Raw genomic sequence first — 22,583 nt, 5'->3', positions numbered from 1 at the left:
AATATTCTCAAAGACAAAATCAAAACCTTTGGTTCTGGGTTCAGTCCACGGCATGGCATCTTCTGCAATAACCCCGGGCCGTGAGTGGATTTGGTAGACTGTAATAATGTTTTCAAATATTTGTGTGTGCGCGCTTGTGTGCCTTTTCCCCCACCCCACTACCACTGCTTTAAAAACGATGTCGATAAGTACTGAGGTCGATTTGATCGACGAAATCGTTGAAGGCGGTGTCCAAGCATGGCCGCAGACAGGAAATGACCGAAAGGAGACTTTTGACGAGGCAACACAATGGCCTCTACCTCAAATGCTTGACTGCTTTTGTTGTAACTTGACGAAAAAGCAAATAAGTTACCGAATTGTTGCGATACTTTTGACTCTACACAATATTTGCGAACGTAGGTGTTTGCACATTGTAATGCGCATAGTATGGTCTCACGTATAATTAATTAATACATATCATAATTAATTATTCATACAAGAATCTACTCAACCAGTTATTAAGTTGAAAGTCCATCGGGAAAAAGAGGATGTAATAACTATTTGTAGTCGATAAATCTCTACTTACCATGGATTGAGAAACAATACTAGCAATCTATCTGCCCTATTATCACTTGCCCAACAGTGAATCGATGACGTCAGTATCTTGTTTCATCTGTGATCTACCTTGTTGCTCTCGTTACACATATTAACAAAGTATTCGTTAAAACAAATACTGCATGAATACCTTGATATTAAAGTACACTGTAAGACAAATATCAAACTCCTAAGATTTTAATTCAGTTTCATTAAATAATACACATTCCTCCTTCTGGTATTGAATACACAGTCCTCCTTCCGGTATTGAATGCCACTACCCCTTTCAATTTATTACTATTAACATACATACCTGTACATTCATATATACGTATTCACGCACATACACCGATACAGAGGCTGTTCGTGCTAAATTTGATGATTTTATGTCTCCTCTATTCAAGAACACCTTGGTGTATTGGTGATCGGTCAACGGCGTTGGTGAGCATAAAGATTAAAGTTGCTGTTGAGAAAAAGTTCGCTGACATGGATGACTGGAAGCCATTAGAATCTTGGAAAAGAGTTACCTGTAACATGATCATACGCGCCGGGTATCAAACTGATGACATCATGACTGCTGGCCAATGTTTTGTGAACTCTGTAAAGGCCGTAAGACGTGATATGGACTGCGTCAATGGAGACTATGAAGCCGTGGCCAGCAGGAAGGAACGCAACAGGTATCCTGGCTGTGTTTATATGCCAGAATACATCCAACAACAGCAAGACGAAGTGATGGAGGATCTGAACAAGGGAATCCGGGCTTTGGTGAGAGAGCTGGGTGTCGGAGTGATCACCATGACGCCTGAATAAGGGCCTTCGCTACCGCCGATACAAGAGGTAAAGGGACAAATTCTAACAGCCAGCCAAGCAGAGTTGCTTGATAAAGAAAAAAAGACCTCTTGGACAAGCTGAGGCATCCTGTTGGGATGAAAAGAACTGCCAAGACTAATTGCACAACGGCCAGAGCAAAAAGAGGTTTGCCTACAATCCACGTGATGTCCCACGTATCATGGAAACCAATTTCCCCCAATTGTAATGGATTTGGGTGTGTCTCTAATAAGGGTGACGTCAAGTCGCCATACAAGGTCTTAAGCCTCTGAACAGGGTGAAGTTTCTGGAGACTGTGGTCAAACTCTGACTGGAGACCCATGCTGCTAGAAGGCCATATGTGTGACAGATGGATTCGGCTACTTGCCGTAACCCCGGGAAGATTCTGAAGTCATTGTCTAAGAATTTCTACGATTTCACCTGGTCTCAATTTCTCGTTTCCTAATCCCTCTGATTGTAATACCATGGATTGCTATGTTTGGGACGCGGATGAGAGCGACACAACCCACTCCGCCTGCAACACCGAGGCCGACCTAGAGTCCAACATGAGGGAAAGAATGCATCCTCAAAGTTCCGGAGTCGTCTTGAAAACCGTGGTGGAAGCGAAGGGTGGCTGAGTTCGGCTGAGGGTGGCTTAGGGCGGCTGAGGGCGGCTAAAGGCAGCTGCGGGTAGCCGAGGGCGGCTAAACTGTTACCTCCAACCATAATCTAGTTGATATTTCTTAAGAGATTTTAAAGTTTTCTTTTTCATTTATACAAACTATTAAATTTGGCCTGAACACTCTGTTCATGGGTGTGTCTGATTGGTTCGTTGAAGGTTTCATTCACTAAATTGCATCACAAGATACGTCTGTGATTTGTGGGTGTGTTAAATACATTATTAGAATGGTACTCTACTCACAGTCGTGAGGTCGTGAGTTCGAGATCTGGCAGTGGGTTGTGTCTTTGAGCAGGACTTTTATGTCTCGTTGCTCCAGTCCACTCAGCTTGCAAAATTGAGGACAACCTGTAATTCAAAAGGGCCAGCCTGGTCGCATTCTATGCCATGCTGAATCTCTCTGAGAACCACGTTAAGGGCACCTGTGACTGTGGTGTGCTCAGCCACTTACACGTTAATTTCACGTACAGGGTGTCTGTTAATCGCATCAGCTGGAACCCACGTCGTAAACGACAGAGAGCCAGGACACAAAGTAACTTAAGTTTCATCAGTTTGCCTTCAGTTGTATGTCAATATGGACGTCAGAAGCTTGAGATATTGTCAGAAAGTGCTGCTTGTGAGTGAGATATTCGTTGGGAAGACTCAGTAACGCAGTAAAATATTTTATTTGTATTGTCTTAACGAAGTCTTAATGTGAAAAGATATTCCAGCGTATGCATACGTTCTGTGATGCAAATTTCAATGAATAATTTCTTGGTGGATGTGTTGTTGTGGGCGGTTGGATGGCTAAATGGCAAATTTCCGATGTTGTAGAAATAAGTCCATAAGTCCTTAGATGCAATCCTGCGTAAATCCATAGAGGACTGAAGCTCTTTGAATCTTAGAAAAGAGTTAACGGTACCATGATGATACGCGCCAGGTATCAGACTAGTGACATCATGACTGATGGTCATTACTTATTTATTTATTTCTACAGTATCGGAAAGTTGAAATGTGAACATTTATGCTTCATTTATTCTCTTTCTTCTCTCTCTTCATCACCTTATACCTTTACTCTTGTACTCCATGTCGTCCTTTATTCATCTATACCCTTCTCATTTTCTCTATTTGTCTCTGATGACAGAATATCCCATACTCTGGGATATCCCAGAAACAGCTGTAGGACTGAATTTTTTCCATTAATAACAATGTATATGAGTTGAGATGTTTACCTTGCCTTAAAGTTTATTGTTGTCTTTAACAATTATATATCCGATGCATCGGTAATCTAAATGGTTCCATAACTACCGTCTCGGTTATAAACTTGGAGCCATAGTAATCCGTTACAGCACTTGCCTAGCGTACCTCATCGTTTAGATTACCTGCGAACTAAACCCCTATACTTCGTTTATATATATATATATATATATATATATATGTGTGTGTGTGTGTATGTATGTATATATATATGTATATATATATATATATGTATATATATATATATATATATATATATATATATATATATATATATATATATATATATATATATATATATATATATATAATCATAAATATACAGGGATTAGCAGGAGTTGCTTCTCCAACATACTGAAATTTAGAAATAACAGTCAAAGAACTACTGATTCCAAACTACAAATTTTTTCTCTAACGGATGGCGATATTTATGGCACACACAGAACAAAAAACAGAAGAGAAAAGCATAAACAAACCTGCCTTTAGTTAATTGGGTACGACGTTTCACGGTGAAGAGTATGAAGTTACTCTATTCCGATCTTCAGCCCAATATTCGAATAAATTTGAAAGTGTCTATATAACTCATGGGAATTTTGACCGTGCGAACATCAAAACCACATGAGGAAGGCACTTACGAAATTTATCGGCTAGTGAGTTCAAACACTTCACTCCAAAGGTTTTTTCATACTGAACTACTTGGCAAAATTGCTAATTATTAATTTTATTACTAATTGACGACTCCCTGCCCTATATCTGTATATATATATATATATATATATATATATACGCATATGTATGTATGTACTTGTGTTCGAAGAGCACTATATACATATCAGAGTAGTGTAAAAGATAACAAGAACTTATATACACAAGTTAAATATTTCTCATCGAGAAGATAACAAATTTGTTTAGCAAAAATATTTTTTAAAGTTTATTGTTGAAGTCTGTTTATATTTATTATTATATTTCGTTTTGTTGATAAAATGAAGATATAATGCATATATGGTAACAATTGAATAACTAACGTTTGTTTATTAATGAAATCCAATCCAGTACTTCAAAAGTGAAAACTCTTGTTTTGTTATCAAACCTCCATAACTTGACTCAATGAAATAACGTATTTATAGACATTTCGAAAATTTGAGAGGAAAACTTATTTATCGCGGTTGTAACTTTATTTTAATATTTACAAGTCGCTTGATTATAGGTTTCTTCTGCTTTTGTAAAGATATTTACAAGCAATAAATGTTTGATGTCTCTAGTGGAAACAGTATGTGTTAATGAATACGGATCGATGGTATATATATATATATATATATATATATATATATATATATATATATATATATATATATATATGTGCGCATATACCCCAAAACACACGTACATTTATAATTTATATATTTTCATATACACATACGTATGTAATTTTATTTTCTACTGTAGATTCAAAAGAAACGAATTCAATAATTTTTTTCATAAGAAATATTTTAATAATATTACAAAACATGAACTAGTTGATTATATCCACATATAATCACAGGTGTGTATATGTGCATGCAGTATGTGAGTGTCAATCCTAATGTATATACGAGTAGATGTCATGTTATGTTCTAAAGAGAGAAACATCAAAGTGCTTGTACAACTTTCGTACAAAACGAATTATTCTTCCTTTTATGATGTCGATGTTTATATGCCACTGTGTGTGTGTGTGTATACATATAAATGCAATAATATATATATATACATATACAAACACTCACTCACACACACACACACACGCACACACACACACACACACACACACACACACACACACACACACACACACACACACACACACACACACACATATATATATATATATATATACGTGTGTATACATGTGTATGCATATATATGTTTGCCTGCACAGATATTATTGTGTCTTTTTATTAAATATATAATTTATACACACATACCCAGACTGTATGCATATATTAATGTGTCTATAAGAGAGAGAAAGCTGGTGTGTTAGTGTGTATGTGTGTGCGCGTGCGTGCGTGTGTGTGTGTATAGAAGAAGAAGGACACATCAGACAGGGAGAATTAATTATTGTGTTTGTGATTTAATGAGAGACGTGCAGGGGTGATTTTGCATTTCCTTCTCTCTTTCTTTCCCGTTCTCTCACTCACACACACTGTTTCATTCTTTCCCTCTCTCTCTCCTTGCAATGTATTTTATATATGTAAATATATATGTTAGACTTTGCTTAATAATACGCATTATATCTCAGTGCAGGCAGCCATTATTGAATAACAAAACGGAAAATTCTCTCTCATATAATAAATATACATAACTTTTATGTGGCAGTTAAGTTTTAAACTTGGTGCATTTATTATTTAACTTGCTTACTACAAATTAAGTATAATTGACTTTATTCGTTTAGAAAACTATTCTATAGTCCTTATATTGATTTCAAATTTTAGCACAAGGCCAGTATGTTCGGAAGAGTGGATTACATCTACCCAAATGCTCAACTGGTAATTGTTATCGATGTCGAAAGAATAAAAGACAAAGTCGATCCCAGCGATATTTGAACCCAGAAGAAGACAAAAACGGATGAAGTGCCACTAAGCAATTCGCCCGGCATGCTAAGAATTCTGTCTGCTCACCGCTTTACTAGTGGCGTTATGTTAGCTGCACAATTTTAAATCAATGTTTTCTAGAAAAGGATAAACTGAATAAAAGCAACATGTTTGTTCGTTTTTCAATCCCAAGATTCAGTAGAGAGCGACAATTTCGGTCAGGACTGCCACCAAAAATTTTACTCCCTTTTATGAACATCAGTATTTTCACTAGTAAATCTAACATAATGGACGTGAAGCCGAAGGAAGACATAGTCTTCTAGAGCGGAAAAGTTGTGATCCAAATTCAGAATTTCAAATTCACCTTACGATTCTCTATCTGCCTACACACAGATATATATATATATATATATATATATATATATACACGTGCATGCGTGCGTGCGTGCGTGCGTGCGTGCGTGCGTGCGTGCGTGCGTGCGTGCGTGCGTGCGTGCGTGCGTGCGTGCCTGCGTGTGTATTTGTTGTCTATGTGTGTTGTGTGTGTGTATGCGTGACATGACTGCGCCTATATTTATAGAAATATGAAAACAAATACCCATCATTCTACGCGGTTGCAATACAGTAGTATATCCGTTAAAACTATTTGGTTGTCTCACGATTTGGTAGCAAAACATTTACGCTAGGTACTGCTCACACCATTCGGAATGAAACTAATTAAACACCCGTCTAACATCTTCATGGATATGTTAAGAAATTCATAAATTCAAGTAAGCTCCAACACAATATTTGTTGATAGTGCCTTTAACAGTTTTCAAAAGGTTGATAAAAATTGGATAAGTAAATATGCCTTCTATGACACCACGCATGATAATATAAGTGTCATCGAACGTAAAGTGATAACTAATTTGATATTCAAGACAACAATTATTAGGCCATATATTCTTATAATTTTTATTTATGCTAATCTATGACAGAGAATATAAAAGAGATTCCTCTTTTTATGTTTGTGCAAAAACTGGTTTAAAAATTAGGTTTCAAAAGTCTCAAAATTTCAATTGAAAGGAAACGCTGTAGTACTTAAATAAGAAAAAGAACAAATTGAAATATTTTCTATAAAAAGACTTGAGAAAAACAGATAAACCTGGACTTGTTATTCTAGGGATATATTGGAAATAATAAGACTGTCAAATGTAGACGACATAACGTTGAAAGGTATCGTGAATATTTTTGCCTACATAACCACTCACAAATTACCGTTCATATCTATAAATTATGATAAAAATAGTTGAAACTTGCACCAAATTATAACGCAATATGTCTTGTACGTCACTGTACAGATTACTATAAATGATTTTGTATGTGTGTAAGCATCTACATGTGCACGTATGCTAAAACAAAGAAATTATATTGATTTTCAATTGAATTACTTTTCCAGTGACTTTAACACAATAACAATTCCATCCAGCACGATGCCTATTGCATTTTATGTCAGTTACGGCAAGAATAACCACGGGCGGCATTTTTAGCTTTGAACTTTAAACTTCTTCATACAAAGATCTTTCATAAACGAGGAACAACATTGGTTAGCGATGTTAAAATACAATCCCATAAATTGCTTTTATCAAGAAGTTGTAAGGTTACCAAACATGAAAGGCAAAGAGCTACGCTGTAAAAGCATCTTGATGTACACGTTATATTAAATGAGATTTTCATTGTTTAAATGTCTGAGTGCATAGATGCGCGCACACGATTTTCTATATTGAGAGGTTGCTTAAAAAGATATATACATTTATATATACCTGTGTGTGTGGGTGCGTGCGTGCGTGCGTGCACGTGTATGCGTGTGTGTGTATCAAACATTCACAAACACAAAGACAAGCACATCCAAAGGACACAGGTAAAGTATATAATCTATGTATGAATGCCTGTGTGTATATATGTCTATACGTATATGTATATGTATATATATATACATATATATATATATATATATATATATATATATATATATATATATATATATATATATATATATATATATATATACATATATATACATATATATATATATATATATATATATATATATATATATATATATATATATACATATATATACATATATATATATATATATATATATATATATACATACATATATATATATATATATATATATATATATATATATATGTGTGTGTGTGTGTGTGTGTGTGTGTGTGTGTGTGTATTCAAACGCATACATGCATACATATGTATATATATATATATATATATATATATATATATATATATATATATATATATATGTATATATCTACATACATATATATATATATATATATATATATATTTTTTTTTTTTTTTTTTTTAAAGTTTCAGCTTAGAGCTGCGGCCATGCTGATGCACCACCATGTTGCTACACTGTTATTACAGGGAGCCTCTTACAATAGGTGGCACTTGGTGAAGAATGGAGCTTGATTTAGCAACCCTCATTTGCACCTCCTGCCGCGAGGTAGGTTCATCTGGGACTCTCGATAGGAAGAGGTCCAGCTTTGATTTAAAAACTCCTACATCTACTTTGTGCAGATTTCTCAGGCTCTTTGCGAGAATATTAAAAAGCTGTGGGCCCCTGAATCCCAAGCTGTTGCAGTAACTGGTCCTGAAACGCGATGGCATTGCTGGGATCTTTGGCACTATGCAGTGTCGTCCCGTTTTGGCATTGGTGTAGCTTTCAATGCCAAAATTTGGCACAATTCCTTCCAGGATCTTCCAGATGTATATTACTGCATACCTCTCCCGCCTTCTCTCGAGGGAGTAGAGTCTTAGCTGTTTCAGCCTTTCCCAGTAGCTGAGCAGTTGCAAAGAGACAATCTTCTTTGTGAATCTCCTCTGGATTACTTCAAGGTCTGCTGTTAACTTCAGACAGCTGTGAGCAGTAATGCAGGCGGCTGAGGACGAATGTCCTCCAGAGGATCATCATGGTTTCCTTATCTCTGGTTCTGAATGTTCTCAGGATCCATCCAGCCAATCGTCTGCACTTTGTTGTCATTCTGGTAATGTGCACTTGGAAAGAGGTATCATCACTCATGTCGATACCCAGGTCTCTCACTGATTTAGGCTCTGGGATTGAAATTCCCTGTGGACCAGTGTACTCTGTAAGTTTCATATTCAGTTTTGGACGTTGGTAGCGCAGGGCTTGGAATTTTTCAGCATTAAACTGCATATTATTGTCCTCAGCCCATCTGTAAACTGAGTCCAATTCCTGCTGCAGGTGTGCAACATCACTGGAGTTCTGTATTTTCTGCGAGACTTTTGTATCGTCTGCGTAGCTTGCAAGAGTGGCTATCCGGGCACTTGAAGGCATATCTGAGAGAGCGACTATAAAAAAAAAATGGTCCCAAGACAGTGCCCAAGACAGTGTTTTCATAGAGGTGGCTCCATTAGCCACTACTGCCTGACTTCTATCTTTCAGAAAGTCATGTAACCACTCTCCAAGTTTTCCAGCTATGCCAAGATCACGCGGTTTGTGGCATATCACACCATGATCCACTTTGTCAAAAGCTTTTGCAAAATCAAAGTATATTACGTCCACATTTGAGTTGTTGAGTAACTGCCTCAACACCCAGTCGTAATGTTGTAAGAGCTGGGTCAGGCAGCTCCTACCTGGTCGAAAGCCATGTTGGGTATCACTCAGCAATTTATTTTCTTCAAGGAATGCGATTAGTTTTCCTCTGATTATCCTTTCCATGACTTTGCTGATGTGTGTAGTCAGAGAGATAGGCCTATAGTTTTTGGCATCTGCTCTGCTTCCCCCTTTATGGATTGGGAATATTATTCCCTCCTTCAGCTTGCTTGGCAGTCTTCCGTTTGCGAGAAAGCTCTGGAGGGGTTTTGCCAGGGCATGCTTACACGATTTAAGGAGGATTGCTGGGAAACCATCAGGGCCAGCAGTTGAGTTTGTGTCCACTTCATGTATAGCTAGTAGTACATCTTCTTCGCTAATGTTGATGTATTCCATCGTAACTGCCTCACTGGTTATAGGGGAGGTAGCAAAGAGGTCCACTGGTTTGTTCACTTGTCTGTGCTCCAATGGAGTGGTGAAGACACTTTTGAATTGCTCATTCAGTACCTCACTGATCCTAGTTGGACTGTCTGTGAGGGAGCCATCCTTTTCGAAGAGGGGTCCAATCTTGCAGCGTACTGAGATTGTTCCTTTTGCGTAATGAAAGAAGGCCTTTGGGTTTGACTTAATGTTTTTTATAACCCAGGCTTCTTTGTCTGCTCTCTCCTTCACATAGGATTGTTGCAGACTTTTTTCGATCTCCATCAGTGTCGTTTTTAGGCGGGACCTTTGGCCATTCTTGGGATGCTGGTTGAGTCGATTTGCAACTTTTGTTCGTCGTCTCATGAGGATCTTCCTCTCCCTTGGAATCTTGTTCCTATTTGTTTTGGCCTTGTGCTCTGGGATATATTTCTGGCTTATGGCTTGCACAGTAGACATGAAACATTCTAGTTTCATGTCAATGTCTGGTGTGGAGAGACATTTTGGCCAATCCTCTCTGAGGATCTCTTTCTGAATCGATTTCCAGTCCGCTTTGTGGAAGTTCAGATTGGAGAGATTTTGGGTGCTTCCTTTAGGCTGTATGTCTCTGGTTTCGTTTGGCCCAAACATAGACAGCTCGAGATATATATATATCTCGCATTAGGTACTAAATGTGGTTATTTTGAGAAGTCCACTGTGTGGCGTTATTATTTTTCTGTAATAATGCCCTTTATATAAATATATATATATATATATATACATATATATATATATATATATATATATATATATATATATATATATATATATATATATATATACATATATATATACATATATATATATATACATATATATATATATATATATATATATATATATATATATATATATATATACATATATATATATATACATACACACATATATATATATATATATATATATATATATATATACATACATATATATATACATATATATATATATATATACATATATATATATATATACATACATATATATATACATATATATATATATATATATATATACATATATATATATATATATATATATATTTATATATATATATATATATATATATATATATATATATATATATACATATGTATATATATACATACACACATATATATATATATATATATATATATATATATATATATATATATATATATATATATATACATGTATATATTTTGCGCGTACAGCTAAATATCCAACTCCTGTGCTTAGAATTCCACGAAGTGCATCAGCATGGAGTCTGCTTCCAATATGACGTTGACTTTACTAATGCCCTCAGAACTCTGTTGGTTGTCATATACAGAGCAAATGTAGGAGGACTGTTGATAAAGGCCCGATGCAGATTATATAATTTGTTCCCCAAGGACTTTTCACCATTGTGGTTCATTGCAAAAGATGTTCCAGGTGCAATTAAATGCCGAACTACACCAGTTTATATCAGGGGAATGTTTTACCGCATAAAGTTACACCGATCAAATGATTTCGAAACATTCAGCCGGTGTAGACAGAGAACGTAAATAACCACAAAAAGGAATCATACGTAGGAGAGAGTTGATTAAACTTCATTTTGTGTTTTTGTTTTTGTCACGATTCCTTATATATATATATATATATATATATATATATATATATATATATATATATATATATATATATCTTAGAAAAAATAAGGCACTCAAGATCTGATCATTAAAGTCGATCGTGACTTCAAATTATGACAGTCGAAGAATTATACGGACCATAAAAGTTTTATTACACACTTCCATATATTCCATGGCTTGCATTACATGATATTGTATGAAATGCGTAACATTGCATGAGACGTTGAATAAAGGACACTGACTCTTTTCAGAAACGAGTGTAAAGTCAATTTACTTCTTTCCTGTTTTGGTTTTGATGAGAATGAAGAGAGATTCGACTTCTTTCGGGCTTTTGGGTAGCAAACCATCTAAATGATTTTATAAACAAATGGCATCAGAAGGTAAGAGGTCCGGGGAATACGGCGAGTGAGGAATATTTTTCCAGTCAACGTTTTCGATTTTTTTTCTCTTGTAATCATTTCAGTGTTGGGCCTTGCTTTATATTTATGAAACACCAGTCCCTTACAATTAGCCAAAGCAGGCCCTTTTTTTCTTCAAAACAGCCTTCAAACACGTTAGCAATAGGTCTGAGAAGTAACTGTTGCATTAGTTGATAGCAGCGCAAAGTGGATGACTCCAATGTAATCTTACCAAACAGAAAGAAGAATCTTTTTTCCATGGAGGTCCTTTTGGGGTTAGGGTTTAACCTGTCCTCCACAACTAAGACATTGCCTGCATCGCTTAACACTTTCATAAAAAATCCATTTTTAATCAAGTCACTAATTCATTAATTTGTCCAAAACTGTGAGGTACGTTCATGAGAGTGAGAATATATGGAAGTGCGTAATAAAACTTTTATAGTCCGTTCACTTCTTCGACTGTCATAATTTGAAGTCACGATCGACCTCATGAATTTTGGCTGGCATCTATCAAATCATGGGGTACGCAGTTTCCGAGTTTGGGCATCTTTCCAAGCTGTTGAAGATGACGATGAACAGTTAAATGGCTTGAATTGATCTCGCTTGCCAATTCTTCAAACTGACACAGCGTTATCCTTCTCAAACTCTGACAAAAGAAGCTCATCAACTTCAACAAGGCGTCCCATTCGTGACCTCTCTTTTAGGGTGAAATGACTATTTTTCAACTTTACAAACCATCTTCTGCAACTGCTTTCACTCAAGCACTCGTTTCTTCCACATAAACAGAATTGATATTTCGGTTTGCTACTGCTCCCGTTCCCGTTTGTGGACTCATAAAGCATTATGTCTTAAATGCTTCTTCGATACGTCCATCTTTCAGGGGGTTAATATTACTAGCTAATTCAATCAGATTATTCTGTAAAAAGAAATTATATTAAGTTAAAGGTTTCCAAATGCATATTATAAATATCAAACATTTGACATTTTAGAATACTGTAAAATTTGATAGAAATCACATGTATGATATTTCGGACATTATTTATGGGATGAGCTGATATTTACAGATAGAGTATAAACTAACTTCTGCTTTATATCAGTATCGCATAAGCACAATAAACTCGTATTAGACATTAAAAGCAGCTTCATAATAAAAAAAATATTATTAATACAGCATATTTAACGTATGTGTTTTTTAAACGCTAGTAGCTGACATTTTTTTTTTCCAGAAAAAAATCCTTTAACAGCTTAAAGTGTTAATTTACAGAATATAATACAGAGCTTGGCGAAATGAAATTATCCCAGACAGTTCACGCATGCTTCAGTTTATCGATTTCGATTTCGTTTCCGAAGTGACGCGAGTTCGCGACGCTATTAAGCTGCGACTACGATGAAACATAATATCTGTTGCTTTGTTTTCCCTTCTGTGGCTATTTCGTTTTGCCTACCTCTTAAGTATTGTGTAAAATATCGTTACCTGTGGTGTATATTCATTTCTTATAGTTTGACTTAAATGAAATTGTATTAAAATAACGCCTGGTGTGAGCTAACGAAAGTAAATTAAGAAACATGTCATTCTACGCAACATGTGGGTTCAAAAATGTGCTAAAGGAAATAATTATTGTGGCTTCAAAAGTATATATACATTTTTGCATGTCCTTCAGCTTAGGCAATTGCCTTTCACATTGACAACAACAGCTGCTCAATTTGATTTCATTTAATTCCCCTTATATTTTATATAATTTAATTCTAGTCTTGATAACTTTAATAAATTCCTAAGAGTGGGTAGCATTGAGAGAATGAAATGTAAATTGATTGATACTTACATTTGTAACTGTAAGCATTCTACCATTTTCGTAATTTATCAATTATGCTTGCAGTCCGTCCTACCAGAGACCTATAATTATTATGATGAAATGCATATAATTAGTAAATTTCGCTCAGTAGTAAAATATGCCATTGATAAGTGGATAGGAATATTCCGGCTAATAAATGTTTTACATTTATAATTGCTAGTTTAGAATCCATCTTGTACTATATACTAGAATCAATTGATTTCCGCTTTTGTGCCTCTACCTAATTTGAAATTATTATCTACAATTTCTTTTGTCACAACTTACAGAAATAAAACATTGACAAACTTTATAAACGATGACGTTTCATAGCGCCCAGACATTTGGAAATTTGAAAACACTGCAACTCAATTATTTACATTATTTACATTGGACAGATATTTGTCCTCATCTTGTTTACTGTTAACAGAACGTTTTGGCTGATATAACCTCCAGCCTTCATCATGTGTCTTGGGAAAATTTCGAACCTGGGTTCTCATTCCTAAGGTATTTTTCGATGTTATTATTATTATTCAGGCTACTGAATCTTGGGATTAGAAGCCCGCGCTCTTAACCACTATGTCATATGCCCATGGGCAATTATGGAGTAAATTGTAGAACTTGTAAATCTAATATTTTCCTATCCTTCATTAATACCGGTTCCCATTTGCTATTCATATCTGCACTCAGTCTGCTTAGGAAGTTGATGTGTCCTAGCATACGTGCTGCTTCTTTTACTTTTCGTATTTTCCAGTAATGTTCTTTGTCTATTATTTCATCTTCATCCCACAGGGGGAGGTGGTCTTAAATATAGATCTGTACTGCAACTCAATGACTAAGTCTTGTCATAATAGATTCTCTGAATTCACAATACAAAAGGCACCATATTAGGTAATTAGTTTCTGTTTGAGTACAGAGATTACAAAAACAGATTCAGTAAAACGCCTCTAGGCCATGGTCTACCGGTCATTTTACTAAGGCTGTTTTAACAGTGCCAGCAGATAAGATACATCGTATTAGTTTTTATCAGTGGTAGACGTATTTACGGATAAATACACGTACATACACATTTTACGGTATTACTTAAAATTAAAAATAAAAGTAGGGTTACGATCTACACGTGCTTCAGTAAACTATCGCGTTGTAACTCACTTTTTTCTTGAAGCAGAAATTACACGTCCAGCCTTCGTCCACAGTGTCACTGTTGTTTTGCTCCATTTACTAAGCATTGTACTTACAATTCGCGGTTCTTCGTCTGGAAATTTTCGGCATTCTGGAATTTTTTTGTCAGTGAAATAGTTTCTGCTTCCTTACATATTTTCAAGCGACACATAAAACACATTGCCCCCCCACCACCACCACCACCACACACACACACAGACACACACAAACAATATAACCTAACATTCTTTTCTGTAACCATACAAATCAATACAGTTGTTCCATTACCCTAATTCCTCTACTGATTCGAACGTCAAACCTAAAATTTGGAATGCCTGTTGAATAGAATGTGTCGTAGATTGGATGTGCTTGCTGCTGATCAACGGAAGATTTCAAATACACCCAATGCATACGTGGAGGCTTGATCCTGCACTCCCTTCAGTTGGTCATTCTTGTATTATAAAAAAGCACAACTTCGTAACTTGAGATTTTTGCTTCCTGAATGCGAAAATGGCCGGTTATTTTTGACAACACGTCTTATGTCATTCCAAAATGTGAGTCAGCATTTTAATTGCAAATCAATTAATCCAATCTATGCGCATAACAAGTATCTGTGAATGCACGCATCGCATATAACTCAGGTATCGGTACAGCTAAAATATTTCAAAATTAGAATTTTCATTAAGAAACTGTTTTATAGGCTCCACAAAATTAGTAACGACTAACAGATAAACTTTCTATTGTAACTGTATATTGCAGCACTCTCTTGTTTCTATTTCTTGTTCAATTATTTGACAGAAATTTTGAGTATTTTAAAAAGGATGACGTCTTACTTGTGAAGGATTATAGTTCACGGAACCGATTTCTCAGTGGCTGCTGACGAACAAGCGAGTGCTCTATCAGTGAAATGAGCTTGTTTAATTTAGAGGGAAAGAAAGTGAGATAGATAGAGAGGGAGAGAGAGAAAGACAGACAAACAGACAGAGGGAGAGATAGACAGACAACAAGTATACTTAAAATGAAAATATTTTATAATAGTAAAGCGGAATGACACATGGAAGAGAAAAGTGTAAAAGAAATAGCAGATACAGAGACAAAATAACGAATAAGACGAGTTTTTGAGGATAAACAAGGAGTGGGGACTGAAATGGAAAAATACAGAATACAGCATTACAAGGGCAATAAACTGAAGTTACATAGACAAAAGGAAAGGGAGGGGATAAACTGTGGATATAGACACCCAGAGTTCTGGAAATATTGTTTTCAACTTGCAATAACCACGCCTAGGATTACCCTCATTGGCTATTGCAGCCTCTCTGTGCAAGGCATATACATGAATAGACACACACACACACACACACGCACAAACACACATATGTATGTATATATATATATATATATAAATATATCCGTGTGTGTGTTTGTGTGTGTATGTATGCATAAAGATATATATATGCATATATCTATATCTATATAAATATATATATGTATGTATGTGTATGTGTGTACGCGCGCGCACACATTTATCCATGACAAAACATATGACATACCATACACAACAATTCATAAAAAACATTCATACACACATACATATACTGTAAGTTACATATTCCTTTAAAAACAGGAAAATATAAGAAACGCCGCCCGATCCCTCGAGATTGCTTTAGCCACACTTAGATGTTAAAACCGTGTTAGGTCATTAAATTACATAGTAACGCAGGCATGAGTCATGCAGTGGGTAGAATGATGGCAATAAGATGGTCGTATTGTGAATAAGAAACAACGAATAAGCGTATTCAGACAGTTAACACACAGTTTTTTATTTCACATTCCAGACGCTACAGTTGTTTTGTTGCAAATTCTTCTCTCTCTCTCTCTCTCTCTCTCTCTCTCTCTCTCTCTCTCTCTCTTTCTTTCTCTCTGAAGGTGCATTAAGAACAAATATATTGTATGTGTATTATTGCATATCATCAAATAAGAATTAAAAATAAATAAAAAGCTGCGGGATAAAAAAATGTAGCTATCTAACACTGGTTTACCTTTTCTGGCATAAATTTTTTATAGTACGTATTAAAAGATATAAGCCCTCCGAAATGTCACAATCCAAATGTTGTAAGTGAGTTTATTATAGCTTTTATCCATATATGGATTAGATAGATAGATAGAGAGAGAGAGAGAGAGAGAGAGAGAGAGAGAGAGAGAGAGAGAGAGAGAGAGAGAGAGAGAGAGAGAGAGAGAGAGAGAGAGAGAGAGAGAGAGAGAGAGAGAGAGAGAGAGAGAGAGAGAGAGAGAGATGGTACATGACTCACTCGTCCATCATTCACTATTTTATTATCAATCAGCTGCCTACAAATTCCGAAATTTGGCTTTGTCCTACTTATTAGCAGGTACATATTGGTCGCTTATGAAATACATTTCGAGCATAAAACATCCTGACATGTTACTCTATTGTGCGTTTATTGTGGTCGAATATAAATTTCATTAAGCGCTATAACTGCTTAGTATAACCTGGTATTATTTTTTAACTTAGTCACATTGGGAATGACTCAAAAGCTCGCCTTTGACAACAGCTTGATATAACTTTGAATTTTATTTATTGTGTAATGCCGTGAACTACTTCAGCTACCTTTCGTACAACCAGAGTTTGCAATTATATAATCGAAACGAACATTGAGAGGCCCTGTGGTTGCTAAAGGTTTCAAATGAAATGGAGCAGGAAACATTGGAATTTGAATTGTGTCGTGGGTTTTAGTCTTTGAAAAGTCCTATACAATAAACAATCGCCCAACATTGTGGCCTCCCGTAGAGGCGTCAAACATATGCTTTTTTTGTTTTGAACGAAGTTAAAATCTTTTTCTGAATATAATACTTTCCACCATAGAACTGTAGATACAAAAGAACGGGCTTATTCACTAGAAGTGAAGGACGATTACATATCTGTTTTACAAAACCTGGTAATATAAATAAAATTATTAATTTATAAATGTCTGTAAGTCGATAGGAATTAATTGAGAAACTTAGAAGTGATTAAATTAACATGGAAAGACAAAACATTGAATGTGTAATACTTCGAATATATTAAGTAGTAACATAGAAATTTATTGAAAGACTCAAAACTATAAACATAGTAAAATATATATTTTGAATGTTTTAACCGTAAAAGAAATATTTGTTTATCGTTCGTTATAAAATTATGATATTGAATAAAAATCTCAGCATGTAAAGAGTGAAAGATTTAATATTTGAGAACTTCAAGTTAGGTTTTTGTATATTAATATAAACTGAGAACTACTTATATATTAATATCGATGGTATAATGGTACTTTGTTCGAAGAGTGTGGAAAGTTAATTCCCTGCATAAATGATGTACATTAATCGGAATCAATACGTGTGCGTGTGTGCGTGTGTGTGTGTGTGTGTGTGTGTGTGTGTGTGTGTGTGTGTGTGTGTGTGTGTGTGTGTGTGGATGCACCCTCTCTTGTCTTTTCAATTATTTAAATTCTTCCTCCGAAAAAGATACTCCCTTCTAACAAAGATACAAAGCATCATATTTTAAGGTTGAGCAAGGCGTGACTCACGAACATACATCACTATGCCAAAACTTTACGACTCTGATTGATCGATAAAGTTGGATGAGTCTTACATTCGACGATACAGAGAGGCAGTCACCAGAATTTTACAATTTATATAAGTATTTACATCTGTTAAAATGCGAAATATGTTAGGTTTTGTGAAATATTTTTCAAATTGTTGGGGTGAAAATCTTGAGTATACTATACACAAATGATTAACGCTAAAACAACTTAATGATTTTAGTTGAATGTAATATTTATTTACTAAAGCAGGATATTCAATAATACACCTTTTAATAATACAATAAATTTATTCATATAAACATTTTTAATCATATATCACGAACACAAACCTTTTAAAAGCAAAGTCACATGAATGAACGTAAAAGTAAAAGGTTTTAAAGAACAATTGATCGGATATTAGAATCAATATACAAGATGCACTCCAGAAGTTTTGAGACATTTTTATTTTCCGGAAAGATATTTGTTAATTTCAAACAAGTGAAAATTCTAATCTCCGTTAAAGTATTAAGATCATCTGACTTCAACGCACTTGTATTGGTCCAGTCACTTCGTGAATGTCCCAATGTGAGGGTGTCTCTGACCCTTACCATAGCCTAATTCATCTGAATCTGTTCAAAATGACTCTTCCTGAGGTTCTTCCGCTTGGAGATTAATCAAAATTCTGGACAGTATGGAGTGTGAGGTTTAGTTATGACTCCCATAACTGTCAAGTTGTTGGTTAGCAGAATGGCATTATGGAATGGTGCAATATGCCGGGGCAGGAGCCACCAATCCCAGTGAAGAATTATGGCCTATGGTGACGAAATCATTTACTGAATTCCCTGAAAACCTCCATAGAGTACAGTTTGTCGATCGTCTGGAAAGGAGATACCCAACGGATGTAGATGATGCCCTTGCTGTTGAAAAAAGGGATCATCATAAGCTTCTCGATGGACTTGCTTTGCGGGGAGTTTTGGGTCTGGGGGAGCCAGGATGCTTCCACTGAGAATTCCATTTTTTGGTTTCTGAATCATAACAATGGATCCAGCTTTCGGCAGAGATCAAATAGTGGATTGGAAATAATGATTTCAACCATTCCACTTCTGACACCAATGTGCTTTCACTTCTTTTCGTCTCTGAGCACCCAGAGAACAAACCTCGCACAAATTTTGCACATGTTTAAATCTCCAAGAATACTTCAGTGTACAGTCGTCACACCAACTGCAAATCGTAAAGAATCTCAAATTTTCTCAACCAGCTCTGATGTTCTAATGTCCTGTCTCATCTCCTCTCTATCGTTCTTGAACCTCTTGTACCATCCAGACACGCGCCTCTACAAGGTTATCCAGAAGCAGTCTAGAGCACTTTCTCTAGCATTTTGTCATAGAACCATTAAGCCTTATTGCATAGCGAGCTTTCAGACAGTATTCACGCCCGATTGCATCCTACAATCTAGTCATCTGTGACAAGAAGTATTTAGTTGGGTGTGTTTAAAAGTGCCGTTACAGCCGTGCCCACCATAAACGTCGCTGGATCATTAGGTTGTTTCTAATGATGATATACTTAAATTACAAAAATCTAAGACGGTTATAATTACCTCTCCCCAAATGTCTGAAGACTCCTGTAGTGTCCCTTGTATCAATAATATTTAAATGTAGAATTTTAGAAGTTTCATGATGAGTAAAACGGTTTTTGCTGACAAAAGTGTTTAACTCATCTTATTTTTACGCATTACTTATCCATACATACAAGCTGTGTTGATGGTTGTCACGTGTCGAAGTGCTCGCAAAGCAACTACAGATGGAGTGTTTTGCTCGAGTACACAACGCATCACTCGGTTCAGGAATTGAAACCAGCATCTTATGACCCTGGGTGAAACACCTTAGCCACTAGTCCATGCGCCGTCACCCATACATACATACATACATACATAATACATACATAATTATATACACACACACATGAATGCATACATACATATATACATACATACATACATACATACATACACGCATATATACATACATACATGCATACATACAGACTTACATACATACACACACATGCATACATACATACATACACATACACACATACATACACACACAAGCACGCACACGTTCTGAGCCCAAATTCATCCCTTTGGGATCGATAAAATGAGTTGAACTGTGCAGTCAATATTAACGACCCCTCCCTTCACTCACAATATCTGGCCATCTGCCAACATTTGAAACCAATATATAATATTCATAATGTAGCAAAAAAAAAAAACTAACTGAATACAGGGCGCAATATTGTATGTAGTATTCAATCTTCATTCTTTCATGGTTGACGCTTAGAGTGTGTGATTGTAAGGGAGCTTCAAAGGAACGTAGTTATTAATATAGATGGTTTCATTTAAAGATAATATCTATGAAAACTTTAAAGAAGTAACAAACTTAATGCTTGAAGCAGCATTAAATATTTTATTCATACGGATACTGAATTATTGAATTTATTTAGATAAAGGCGCTCACAAGAAAGGAAATATTTTATTAACAGAGTGATTTTAGATATATGTAAAATGGTAAAAAATTGACAGGAAATAGGTGGCAAAACTTTAGTCGGGTGAGACAAATTCCAACCACGTATCGTGGTTCGCTACCTCAGCAGCTCCTTAATAGGATCCAGTTGCTAAGGACGTTACCAGGAGGAACCACGTCCGGTTTCGTCCCTACCCCTCTAACGTTTTCGACTTGGCACCCCCCTATCGGAGGTGTCTTCAGTTCTGGTGTTGAGTGCTTTATTTTTTTTTTTTTTTCTTTGGCCTTTTCTTCTTTGGTTTCATCGATGCAGCGACAACGAATGTCAGCAGGAGAATAACAACCCTGCCAAATCTCCCTTTAAATACCCGCCGGTGGGTTCCAGCAGCCGGCGCCAGTTAACTGCTACGTGACAGCAAAAATTGAGAATGTTTGCAAAGTGAATTTTTGTTAGCATCAAGTTATTTCGTAATGTAAAATACACGGACTACATTAAACCTTTAAATGGTTTAGTAAATATCGTGAGGCTTTTATTTTTGATGATTGATTAAGCAACAAAATATATAAGTTCATATGAAATTAGAAAAAAAATTATTTACTGGTGTATAAGTCGAACGGAGTTTATTCCCCAATATGCGTTCGTTTATAAATTTATAAATCTTTAACGGAAAGAAAACTTAATATTTTAAGTGTAGTGATTCAGTTGAGCTCGACTTTATCTTTCATTGTTTCAATTGAGCACTGGAGTCGATGAAATCGACTTCCCTCCCGCTCCCTTGAAACTACGATCTTTGCGCCAATATTTGAAACTAATATGGCGGCGAGCTGGCAGAAACGTTAGCACGCCGGGTGCAATGCTTAGCGGTATTTCGTCTGCCTTTACGTTCTGAGTTCAAATTCTGTCGAGGTAGACTTTACATTTCATCCTTTTGGGGTCGATAAATTAAGTACCAGTTGCGTACTGGTGCCGATCTCATCGACTGGCTCTCTCACGCAAAATTCGGGCCTTGTGCCTAGAGTAAAAAAGAATAATGCGAGAGAAAATATATTAATTTCAATATCGTTCTTGCTGATAAAAATCTCAAGTTCTTGTTTAGTAAAATAAAACGCATATATTTAAAAAAGAAATAGACAGTATTCAGTTATATATAAAAATATATGACATTTCTTGAGACAAGCAATCAATACATTAGAGAGACTGAAATATTTTTTTTCAAAAGATGCTGTGAAAACACCTTCGTATAAAGAGCTCCGAAATGAAAGTATCTTACTTTTTGTTATATGGAAATCTATAAATATTTAAATGAATACAATTTGAATACTTGACGCAGAAGGAAATATTTGTTTTTGATGATTCACAGTGAAAGAGCCAAGGTTTTTTTTTCTTTGAATGCGGCTCTAAATGGATGGATTTAATTATTACTAAAATCGTAAAATGTCAACCAAAAAAAGAATGCGATAACTTACGGGCATTGAAATGATTATTATTTCAATTTGGACGACAAATATATTAGTTTATAGTTTATTTTAATCGTATGC

At 35.5% G+C, this 22,583-nt stretch overlaps 1 long non-coding RNA gene across 1 annotated transcript in view; it reads right to left on the bottom strand.

The window, feature by feature from the left end:
* Window positions 1-18,757: 18,757 nt before the first annotated feature.
* Window positions 18,758-22,583, bottom strand: part of LOC149134813 (uncharacterized) — a 12,654-nt gene continuing 8,828 nt past the window's right edge. Inside the window, exon 2 of the long non-coding RNA XR_016242468.1 lies at window positions 18,758-22,057. This is a non-coding gene — a long non-coding RNA (uncharacterized LOC149134813). The remainder of the gene's footprint in view (window positions 22,058-22,583) is intronic.

The sequence above is a fragment of the Octopus bimaculoides genome, chromosome 7 (assembly GCF_046866305.1).
Source record: "Octopus bimaculoides isolate indiv1 chromosome 7, ASM4686630v1, whole genome shotgun sequence".
Lineage (NCBI taxonomy): Eukaryota > Metazoa > Mollusca > Cephalopoda > Octopoda > Octopodidae > Octopus > Octopus bimaculoides.
The sequence above is the reverse complement of the archived record's forward strand: the minus strand, read 5'-3'. Positions and strand labels throughout refer to the sequence as shown.